Source organism: Artibeus jamaicensis, unplaced genomic scaffold (assembly GCF_021234435.1).
Source record: "Artibeus jamaicensis isolate MK-2021 breed Jamaican fruit bat unplaced genomic scaffold, CSHL_Jam_final scaffold_666, whole genome shotgun sequence".
NCBI classification, from domain to species: Eukaryota; Metazoa; Chordata; class Mammalia; order Chiroptera; family Phyllostomidae; genus Artibeus; species Artibeus jamaicensis.
The window spans coordinates 1,452,721-1,463,607 of record NW_026522053.1 but is presented as its reverse complement, the minus strand read 5'-3'; the positions used below and the strand labels follow the sequence as shown (position 1 = coordinate 1,463,607).

Genomic DNA, 10,887 nt, shown 5'->3' with positions numbered 1-10,887 from the left:
AAAGAAAGAAAGAAAGAAAGAAAGAAAGAGATCCTGCCCTTTGCAACACCATAGATGGAATTGGAGAGCATTATGCTAAGTGAAAAAACCCAGGTGGTGAAAGACAGATAGCATATGATCTCACCTGTAGGTGGAACCTAATCAATAAAAAAACAAGTAAGCAAATACAACTAGAGACATTGAAATAAAGAACAAAATGATAGTAACCAGAGAGGAAGGGGTAGGGAGATAATAGTGGATAGTAGGGGAAGATGCATAAGGGAACATATATAAGGGACACATTGACAAAGGCAAAAGGGTAGGCTCCAGGGTGAGAGGAGGTTATGGGTGGGGTGGGGGGTATGGTGTGGTGAAAATGGAGACAATTGTACTTGAATCACAATAAAACAAAAGATCAGCAGGTTTAAAGGGCATGGAGACTAAGAGAACAATTCAAAAGATCAAAAACTGCAGGAGTTGGTTCTTTGAAAACATAAACAACATTGAGAAACCTTTAATCAGACTCATCAAGAAAAAGAGAGAGACAGCATGGATGGAACTGGAGAGCATCATGCTAAGTGAAATAAGCAAGGTGGTGAAAGTCAAATACCATGTGATCTCACCTGTTAGTGGAACCTAATCAACAAAACAAACAAATGAGCAAAATAGAACCAGAGACATGGAAATAAAGAACAAAGTGATGGTGACCAGAGTGAAATTATGGGGGAAGAAAGGGAGGGGTCATCAAGGAACATGTTTAAAGGACACATTGACAAAGCCAAAGGGGGCTATGATCCAGGGTGCAAGGTGGGGATGGGTGGTGCTGGGTGGAGTGCTTGGGAGGAAATGGAGACAACTGTACTTAAGCAAACTAAAAAAATAGAAAGGGAGGGAGATGAAGAGAGAGTGAAAGATACTGAGAAACACTGAGAAAGTGAAAAAGAGAGAGAAGAGAGCATGCCTGAGGAAGGAAGGGGATGGGTAGTTGCAGGCCTAAGAAACAGAGAACTGAATTCTGGAGGGTTTTAACTGGTTCTCTAAAAGTGTGAATTTTAGGGCAGGCCTCAGCTTTCCAGGTGTGTCCTTTCAGGGTCATGCTCTCCACTGATTTGTTGGTGCTGGGGTAGGTGGTCACTAGTCATCACAGCTGGTCCTGATATCAGCCATGTCATCCCTTTCTGGTTTTGCTGTTTTATTGGACCTGGAGCTGAAACATAACTGAAGCTTAAATGTCATCTCTAGCTTGACTAAAATTCTGTCTTCATAATTAACAGAGTAGAAGCTATGTTCTTAAGATTATTCGATGTGGATCTGAACCTCATTGTTCTGAGGCTTAATGTTTAAGGGAATTGATGTTCAAAGGCTTGTATGGGAGTCATATGAGGTTCTTTGGTCCCCTTGTTTCTTCTTTAAGGGTGTCTAAACCACACAACTAGCAATATGCCAGGGGAGGAATGACCAGCAATATAAAAGGTCAAGAGATATAAACCACATGATCAGCAATATGCTAGGGGAGGAAAGGTTGCCTTGGGGAGTGAGGTTCCACACTGTAATACTTCTGTTTCCAATTTTTCTTGTTGCTAGGCGCCCCAGGGCTTTCTGCCCTGGTGACCTTCTGTATCTGGCCTATATGGTTCCTACTCTGCTCATGTCTGTCTAATTGCCTACTCTATCAAAATTGACTTACTTGGAAGGTTTAAGAGACATGATAACCAATGTTAATATGGGGGTATTGTTTGAACCCCAATTCAAACAAACTTAAAATTTATGAAACAATCAGGGTAATTCACATACTTCCTTGCTGATATGACTTATTTTTAATTTTCAGGGCAGGAGCCCAAACTGACATTTATTGAATCATTTGCCATAGTGTTAGAAACCAGCTCATAGACCTACTTAGCTTCATAATATTCAAAACAAAACAAGACATACCACATAAGTCTACATTTCCAGCTTCTTTTAGCAAGGATTCCCATTCCAAAAGGTATCTGCATTCCTGTTACCACAGCCCTTAGCACTCCATGTCCCTTGGCTACCTGGCTCCTACTGGCACTTGAGTTCATGATCTCTGGGTCAGAAGCTGCAAAAAAAGAAGATGCCCACTCCTTCAATTAAAGTATGGTGATACCGCTGTCCTCGCAGCAGGTTGGTATTATATAGCTCTGTTTTCTCCCACTAAGGACTCTTCACGGGAGGGTTCAGGAGACCTGCATCAGCTCAGGTGTCTGAGGCTTCAACAACTGAAAAAAATCTATTGAGCCCTGCCCTGATCTGACCTTCAGTCTCTCTCTTTTTTTCCCCCCTCTCTAGCCAGTGCTGACTCTGGATCTTTTCTCCTCTGCTTGCAGCTTCCTCCTCCTCTTCCCTCTGCTGCTTGAGCTCTCCCTAGTGACACCCCCTCATATTCATTTCTTATAGCCAAGACATCCTCCTCTTGATGCTGCTGTCTTTTCTTGCTTTTGCTTTTCTTATCACTGCATACTCTTCTTTCTGCTTCCCAGGTCCCACTATCTACAGCAGCCTCAACTTCTTTATCCTCTATGTTCTTCCTCATCATGTTGCTGCCTCCTGCTTCTGCTGCATGGATCAGAGTGTGCTCGGCTCTCGACCTCTGTTCTGACACTGCCTAGAGCCTCTTTACCTCCTCTGTTATCTAAGACCCTCAGCTTCTCTTACTGGTGCTGCCTCTTCTTTTTCTTCCTTTACCTGGGGCACTGATCAGTTTGTTCTCTTCTCTTCAGTTTTCCAAGATCTTTTGTTCCTGTGGATTTTTTCTCATCCTCTACGATTATTCCCTCTCTCTCATCTGTGACCTTTACTTCTTGATGTTGTCTTTTCCTCTTGCTTTTCCTGATAATATGGTCAGTGTGTTCTGGGTATTCCTTTTCTGCGTTCCTTTCAATTGCTGTAGCCTCTTCCCTCTCTTTCTGCTTCTTTCTCTCTCTTTTTTAAAGAGGCTTGTACTCACACTGCAGTTGAGAGATCCTAGGATGCTGGCCTTTGAGCTGATCCAGGAAGGCTTGCTCCTGGGCTTCCAACTGAGTAAGCTTAGCCTTCATTGTAGTCCCATGAGGGGCGGCCCTGTGTGCTCTCACAGAACCCCTCACAGGCTTGGAGCAACATCTCATCAGTCAGACTGTTGGAGGGTTGAGGGAGAAGTCAGGAATTACAAACATCTGGTATAAAAGCTTGACCTCTCCTCCCCCTAAAACATTCTTTCAAAACTGAGTTCCTGCTCAGGACCTGGAACTTTTCCAGGACCTGGAACATTTTACCCCATGGCTAAAATGAAGTCTCACATTTAAAAAATATTTATTTTTATTTTTATAAAGAGGGGAAAGGAAGGAGGGAGGAAGAGAAACATCAATGTGTGGTTGTATCTTGCACATCCCCTACTGGGGACCTGGCCCACAACCCAGGCATGTGCCCTGACTGGGAATCACACCAGCAACCCTTTGGTTCTCAGGCCCATGCTCAATCCACTGAACCACATCAGCCAGAGAGAAAGTCTCACATTTTTGAAGGCCCCTGGTTGTTGACATCACTGCAGCTTTCCAAGTCCTTGTCTGGTTTCTCCCCATCTGAAGTCAGTGTAGCCATCTTCAGAAACTTTTTTTTTAGTACAGTGTCTTTATTTTTTTTAATTTTTTTATCTTTAGAGGGAAAGGAAGAGAGGGAGAGAAATATCAATAGGTGATTACCTCCTGTGTGTCCCTTGCTGGGAACCAGCCTGCAACCCAGGCATGTGCCCTGACTGGGCATCTAACCGCTATCCTTTGGTTCGCAGGCCTGAGCTCAATCCACTCAGCTACACCAGCCAGGGCATATTTATTTATTTATTTGTTTGTTACTCAAGTACATTTTTCTGTCTTTTACTCTCATCCAAGCCCATACCCCCAGTGGTCCCCACCTCCCTCCCATTTCCACCCCCCTTAGTTCTTGTCCCTATGTCCTTCCTATTTGTTCCTCCAAATCCCTCCCCCTTTTTCCCCTTAACTTCCCTTCCCTCTCCCCTCTGGTTGCTGTCCCATTGTTCTCTATTTCAGTGTCTCTGTTTTTTTTTTTTCTGCTTGCTTGTTTGTTTTGTTGTTTAGCTTCCTGTTAAAGGTGAGATCATATGCTATTTGTCTTTCAACACCTGGCCTATTTCACTCAGCATAATGCTTTCCAGTTCCATCCATGTTGTTGCAAAGAGTGGTAGTTCCTTCTTTCTCTCTGCTGCATAGAATTCCATTGTGTATATGTGCCACAATTTTTTTTTAATTTTATTTAGTTATTTTTCAAGTACAGTTTTTTGTCTATTTTTCCCATCCCAGCCTCCCCCGCCCCTTGCTCCCCACCTCCCTCCCATTTCCACCCCCCTTAGTTCTCGTCCCTGTGTCCTTCCTATTTGTTCCTCCAAATCCCTCCCCCATTTTCCCCTTAACTTCCCTTCCTTCTCCCCTCTGGTCACTATCCCTTGTTCTCTATTTCAGTGTCTTTGTTTTTTGTTTGTTTTTTTTTCCTGCTTGTTTGTTTGTTTTGTTGTTTAGCTTCCTGTTAATGGTGAGATCATATGGTATTTGTCTTTCAACCCCTGGCTTATTTCACTCAGCATAATGCTTTCCAGTTCCATCCATGTTGTTGCAAAGGGTAGTAGCTCCTTTCTCTCTGCAGCATAGAATTCCATTGTATATATGTACCACAATTTTTTGATCCATTCATTTACTGATGGGCACCTAGGTTGCTTCCAACTCTTGGCTATTGTAAATTGTGCTGCTATGAACATTGGGGTGCATAGGTTCTTTGATATTGACGTTTTAGGATTCTTAGGATATAATCCTAGCAGTGGAAATGCTGGGTCAAAAGGCAGGTCCATTTTTATTTTTCTGAGAAAATTTCATACTGTTTTCCATAATGGTTGTACCAGTCTGCAATCCCACCAACAGTGAACTAAGGATCCCTTTTCCCCACAACCTCTACAACATTTGTTGTTTGTTGCTTTGTTTATGATACCCATCCTGACTGGTATAAAGTGGTATCTCATTGTGGTTTTAATTGGCATCTCTCTGATAGCTAATGATATTGAGCATCTCTTCATGTGTCTCTGGATGTTCTGTATGTCCTCCTTGGAGAAGTGTCTGTTCAAGTCCTTTCCCCATTTTTTAATAGGGTTATTTGTCTTCTTAGAGTGGAGTCATGTAAGTTCTTTGTATATGTTGGAGATTAAACCTTTGTCTGAGTTATCATTGGCAAATATGTTTTCCCATACAGTTGGTTGTCTTTTTAATTTAATACTGTTTTCTCTAGCCATGCAGAAGCTTTTTATTTTGATGAGATCCCATTTGTTTATTCTTTCCTTTATATTCCTTGCTCTAGGGGACATATCGGTAAAAATGTTGCTGCGTGGAATATCTAATATTTTCTTGCCAATGTTCTCCTCTAGGACTTTAATGGTGTCACAGCTTATATTTAAGTCTTTTATCCACCTTGAATTTATTTTGGTGTATGGTGTAAGTTGGTGCTCAAGTTTCATTTTTTTACACGTAGCTGACCAGTTCTCCCAGCACCATTTGCTGAAGAGGCCATCTTTACTCCATTTTGTTACTGCCCCCTTTGTCGAATATTAATTGACTGTAGAGAGTTGGGTTGATTTCTGAGCTCTCTGTTCTGTTCCATTGGTCTATGTGCCTGTTTTTATGCCAGTACCAGGCTGTTTTGACTACAATGGCCTTGCAATACAGTTTGATATCAGGTATTGTGATTCCTCCTACTTTGTTCTTCTTCCTCAAAAGTGCAGCTGCTATTCAGGGTCATTTATGGCTCCATATAAATTTTTGAAGTGTTTGTTCTATGTCTGTGAAATATGCCATTGGTACTTTAATAGGTATTGCATTGAATCTGTACATTGCTTTGGGTAGTATGGACACTTTGATGATGTTAATTCTTCCAATCCATGAACAAGGTATATGTTTCCATTTATTTCTGTCTTCCTTGATTTCTTTCTTCAGTGCTGTATAGTTTTCTGCATACAGGTCTTTTACCTCCTTAGTTAGGTTTATTCCCAGATATTTTATTTTTCTTTTTGCTATATCGAATGGGACTTTTGCCTTGATTTCTGCTTCTGCAGATTCACTGTTGGTATACAAAAATGCCTTTGATTTCTAGATATTGACTTTGTAACCAGCTGTTTTGCGAAATTCATTAATTAGTTTGAGCAGTTTTTGGGTAGAGTCTATAGGATTTTCGATATACACTATCATGTCATCTGCAAACAGTGACAGTTTTGCTTCCTCCTTTCCTATTTGGATGCCTTTTATTTCCTTTTCTTGCCTGATCACTGTGGCTAAAACTTCCAATACTATATTGATTAGAAGAGGTGAAAATAGACATCCTTGTCTTCTTCCTGATCTTAGTGGAAAAGCTTTTAGTTTTTTCCCATTGAGTATGATATTGGCTGTAGGTCTCTCATATATGGCCTTTATTATATTGAGGAATGATCCATCTATTCCCACTTTGCTGAGTGTTTTTTTTATCATAAATGGGTGTTGTACCTTATCAAAAGCTTTTTCCCAGTCTATTGATATGATCATGTGGTTTTTGTCTTTGCTTTTGTTTATGTGATGTATTACATTTACTGATTTGGGAATATTGAACCATCCTTGCATACCTGGGATGAATCCCACTTGGTCTTGGTGTATGATCTCTTTGATATATTGTTGGATGTGATTTGCCAGTATCTTGTTGAGGATTTTAGCATCTATGTTCATCAGTAATATTGGCCTGAAGTTTTCTCTCTTTGTTGTGTCTCTATCTGGTTTTGGAATTAAGATGATACTGGCTTCATAAAAAGAATTTGAAAGTTTTCCATCCTTCTGGATTTTTTGGAATAGTCTGTGGAGAATGGGGGTTAGCTCTTCCTTAAATGCTTTGTAGAATTCTCCTGTGAACCATCTGGTCCAGGGCTTTTGTGTGATGGGAGTTTTTTGGTTACTGCTTCAATTTCTTCCGCTGTTATTGGTGTATTTAGATTTTCTGCTTCTTTTCCACTAAGTTTTGCAAGATTTTCTAGAAATGTGTCGATTTCCCCTAGGTTTTCAAATTTCTTGCCATACAGTTCTTCATAGTAATTTCTTATAATCCCTTCTGCTTCTGTGGTATCAGTTGTAATCTCTCTTTCATTTCTGATTGTGTTTATCTGTGTCTTCTCTCTCCTTTTCCTGATGAGCCTACTTAAAGACTTGTCTAATTTGTTTATCTTCTCAAAGAACCAACTCCTGAATTCATTGATCCTTAGAATTGTGCTGGTAGTCTCTATGTCATTTAATTCTTCTCTGATCTTTGTTATTTCCTTCTTTCTACTTGCTCTGGGCTGTCTTTGTTGTTCTTCCTTGAGTTCTTGCAGGCGTAGGGTTAGGTTGTTTGTTTGAAATGTTTCTATCTTCTTTAAGTAGGCCTGTATTGCTATTAACTTCCCTCTCAGGACTGCCTTCACTGTGTCCCATAAGTTTTGGGTTGTTGTGAGATCGTTTTAATTTGTTTCCAGAAACTTTTTGATGTCTTCCCTAATTTCATTCTTGACTCATTCATTGTTTAGTAGCATACCATTCAGTCTCCATGATTTTGGGTGTTTTGGGTTTTTTCCTTTGGGGTCGGTTTCTAATTTCAGTCCCTTGTGGTCAGAGAAGATGCTTGGTATGATTTCAATTTTCTTGAATTTTTTGAGGCTTGTTTTGTGTCCTATCATGTGGTCTATCTTTGAAAATGTTCCATGTGCATTTGAAAAGAGTGTATATGTAGCTTCTTTGGGATGAAGGGCTCTATATATATCAGTTAAGTCCATTTCATCTGAGGTGTTGTTTAATGCCGCAATATCTTTGTTGATATTTTGTTTGGAAGATCTGTCCATTTTTGATAGTGGGGTGTTAAAATCCTCTACTATAATTGTGTTGCTGTCAATATGTTTCTTGAAGTCCTCTAAGATTTTCTTGATATATTTGGGTGCCCCTATGTTTGGTGCATATATGTTTACAATGTTAATGTCTTCTTGGTGGATTCATCCCTTGAGGATAATGAAGTGACCTTCTGGGTCTCTCTTTACGTCCCTCTTTTTGAAGTCTATTTTGTCCAATATGAGAATTGCTATCCCAGCTTTTTTATCTTGTCCGTTGCATGGAAAACTTGTTTCCAGCCTTTCACTTTTAGTCTGTGATGGTCTTTTGTCCTGAGGTGGGTATCTTGTAGGCAGCATATGTGAGGGTCATGCTTTCTTATCCATTCAGCTATTCTGTGTCTTTTGATTGGAGCATTTAATCCATTTATGTTTAAGGTTATTATTGATAGGTAATTTTTTATTGCTATTTTTGTACCTGTGTTCCTCTCTGTCTCTCTCTTTTCCTTCCTTGCCTTAAAGCAGTCCTTTTAGTATTCCTTGTAGAGCTGGTTTGGTGGAGGTGTATTCTTTTAGGCTTCTTTTGTCTTGGAAGCTCTTTATTTGGCTTCCATCTTCATTGAGAGCCTTGCTTGGTAAAGTAGCCTTGGTTGCAGGCCTGTGGTTCTCATTACTTGGAATATGTCTTGCCATTCTCTTCTTGCTTGGAGTGTTTCCATTGAGAAGTCAGTAGCTAACCTTATTGAAATCCCTTGTATGTTATTTCTTTTTTCTCCCTTGCTGCCTTTAAGATTCTCTTTTTGTCTTGGAATTTTGCCATTTTAATGATGATGTGTCTTGCACTGGGCCTCCTTGGTTTCCTCTTGATTGGGACTCTGTGTGATTCCTGGATTTGTGTGACTTTTTCTCTCATCAAATTAGGGAAATTTTCTCTCATTACTCTTTCAAATAGGTTTTCTATCCCTTGTTCTTCTTCTTCTCTTTCTGGTATTCCTATTATTCGGGTTTTATTACATTTCATATTGTCTTGCATTTCTCTTAATCCCTCTTCATTCTTTCTGAGCCTCTTTTCATTTTCTTGCTCTTTCTGTGAGATACTTTCTACGTTCTCCTCCAACTCACTAATCCTATCCTCCGCTTCATCTATCCTACTTTTGAAACTTTCTACTGTGTTCTTCAATTGGGAAATTGTATTCTTCATTTCTTCTTGTTTCTTGCTGATATATTCTATTTCCTTTTTCATGTTGATGTAGTTTGTAGAGAGATCATTGTAGTTTCCTTGTAGTTTCTCATAGCTCATTGTGAGCTCTTTGAACTTCGTAATAACCAGTGCTTTGAATTTACTATCTGATCTTTGATCAGCGTCTATTTCATCTAACATTCTTTCTGAAGTTTCTGCTTTTTCTTTCATTTGGGGATTGTTTCTTTGTCTTCCCATCGTTTGAGACTCTTCTTGTTGATCTCAGCTTCTAAAATTGATCTGTTCTGACTCCCTGGGTTTATGGTATGAACTTCTGTGGTATGATACCTGTGATGTGCAGTGTTGCAGACTCCTTCAAGTTTCTTGATGTTCTCCATCTCCACCTACTCTCACGCTGGTCCTTGTACTGGTCCCGGCACTGGTCACCTTCCACTGCTGAATGTCCCAGCTCTAGTAGCTGACTCCTCCAGCGCCCAGGTCTGATACTATAGCAGCGGCACAGGGGCTGAGAATGTCCTGGCTCCGTAGCTGACTCCTCTGGTGCCCAGGCCAGTCACAGGGGTTTGGAGTGTCCCGGCTCCCATACCTGACTCCCCAGCTCCCAGGCCTGTTGCTATGGCAACAGCAAAGGGGCCATGTGTGTCCCAGCTCCAGTAGCAGACTCTGTCACTTTCTGGTGTTTCAGTGTCAGCCACAATCTCTGGTCTTTTAATTTCATAAATGCTGGGTAACCGATGGTTTATTGTGCTGTTTCTGTATAGATCTGCCAGGATTTTCACCCATGAGTACAGGAGCTAGAATCAGCTCTGTCCTACTGTGTCGCATCTTCCCAGCATCCCTTCCTATTTTATGATGTAGATGCCTTTTATTTTATTTTCTTGTCTGATTACTGTGGCTAACACTTCCAATATTATATTGAATAGAAGTGGTGAAAGTGGACATCCTTGTCTTGTTCCTGATCTTAGTGGAACAGATTTTACTTTTTGCCCACTGAGTATGATGTTGGCTGTAGGTCTCTCATATATGGCCTTTATTATGTTGAGGAATGCTCCCTCTATCCCCACTTTCCTGAGTGTTTTTCTCACAAATGGGTGCTGTACTTTATCAAGCGCTTTTTCCAAATCTATTGATATAATCATGTGATTTTTGTTCTTTCTTTTGTTTATGTGATGTATTACATTTACTGATTTGTGAATATTCAAACATCTTTGCATCCCTGGGATGAATCCCACTTGGTCATGATGTATAATCTTTACAATGTATTGGTAGATACAGTTTGCCAATTTTTTTTTTAGGATTTTAGCATCTATATTCATCAGCGATATTGGCCTGAAGTTTTCTTTCTTTGTTTTGTCTTTGTCTGGTTTTGGAATTAGGATGATCCTGGCTTCATAAAAAGACTTTGGGAGTTTTCCATTATTTTAAATTTTTTGGAATAGTCTTTGAAGGATAAGGGTTAGCTCTTTCTTAAATGCCTTGTAGAATTCTCCTGTGAAACCACCTGGTTCAGGGCTCTTGTGTGTCAGGAGCTTTTTTATTACTCCTTCAATTTCATTAGCTGTTACTGGTCTGTTTAGGGTTTCTGCTTCTTCTTTATTGTGTTTTGGAAGATGATATTTTTCTACAAATTTCATCTAGGTTTTCAAATTTTTTGGTGTATAGTTCTTTATAGTAATTTCTTACAATGCTTCGTATTTCTGTGGCATCAGTTGTAATCTCTCTTATTTAATTTCTGATTGTGTTATTTGGGTCCTCTCTCTTTTTTTCTTGATGAGCCTACTTAAAGGCTGGTCAATTTTGTTTATCTTTCTAAAGAATGAGTTCCTGGATTCGTTGA

General features: G+C 40.0%; 1 pseudogene; it reads right to left on the bottom strand.

Moving 5' to 3' along the window:
* Positions 1-2,177: 2,177 nt before the first annotated feature.
* LOC128626571 (G patch domain-containing protein 4-like) lies at positions 2,178-3,597 on the bottom strand (annotated as a pseudogene).
* Between the last annotated feature and the right edge of the window lie 7,290 nt (positions 3,598-10,887).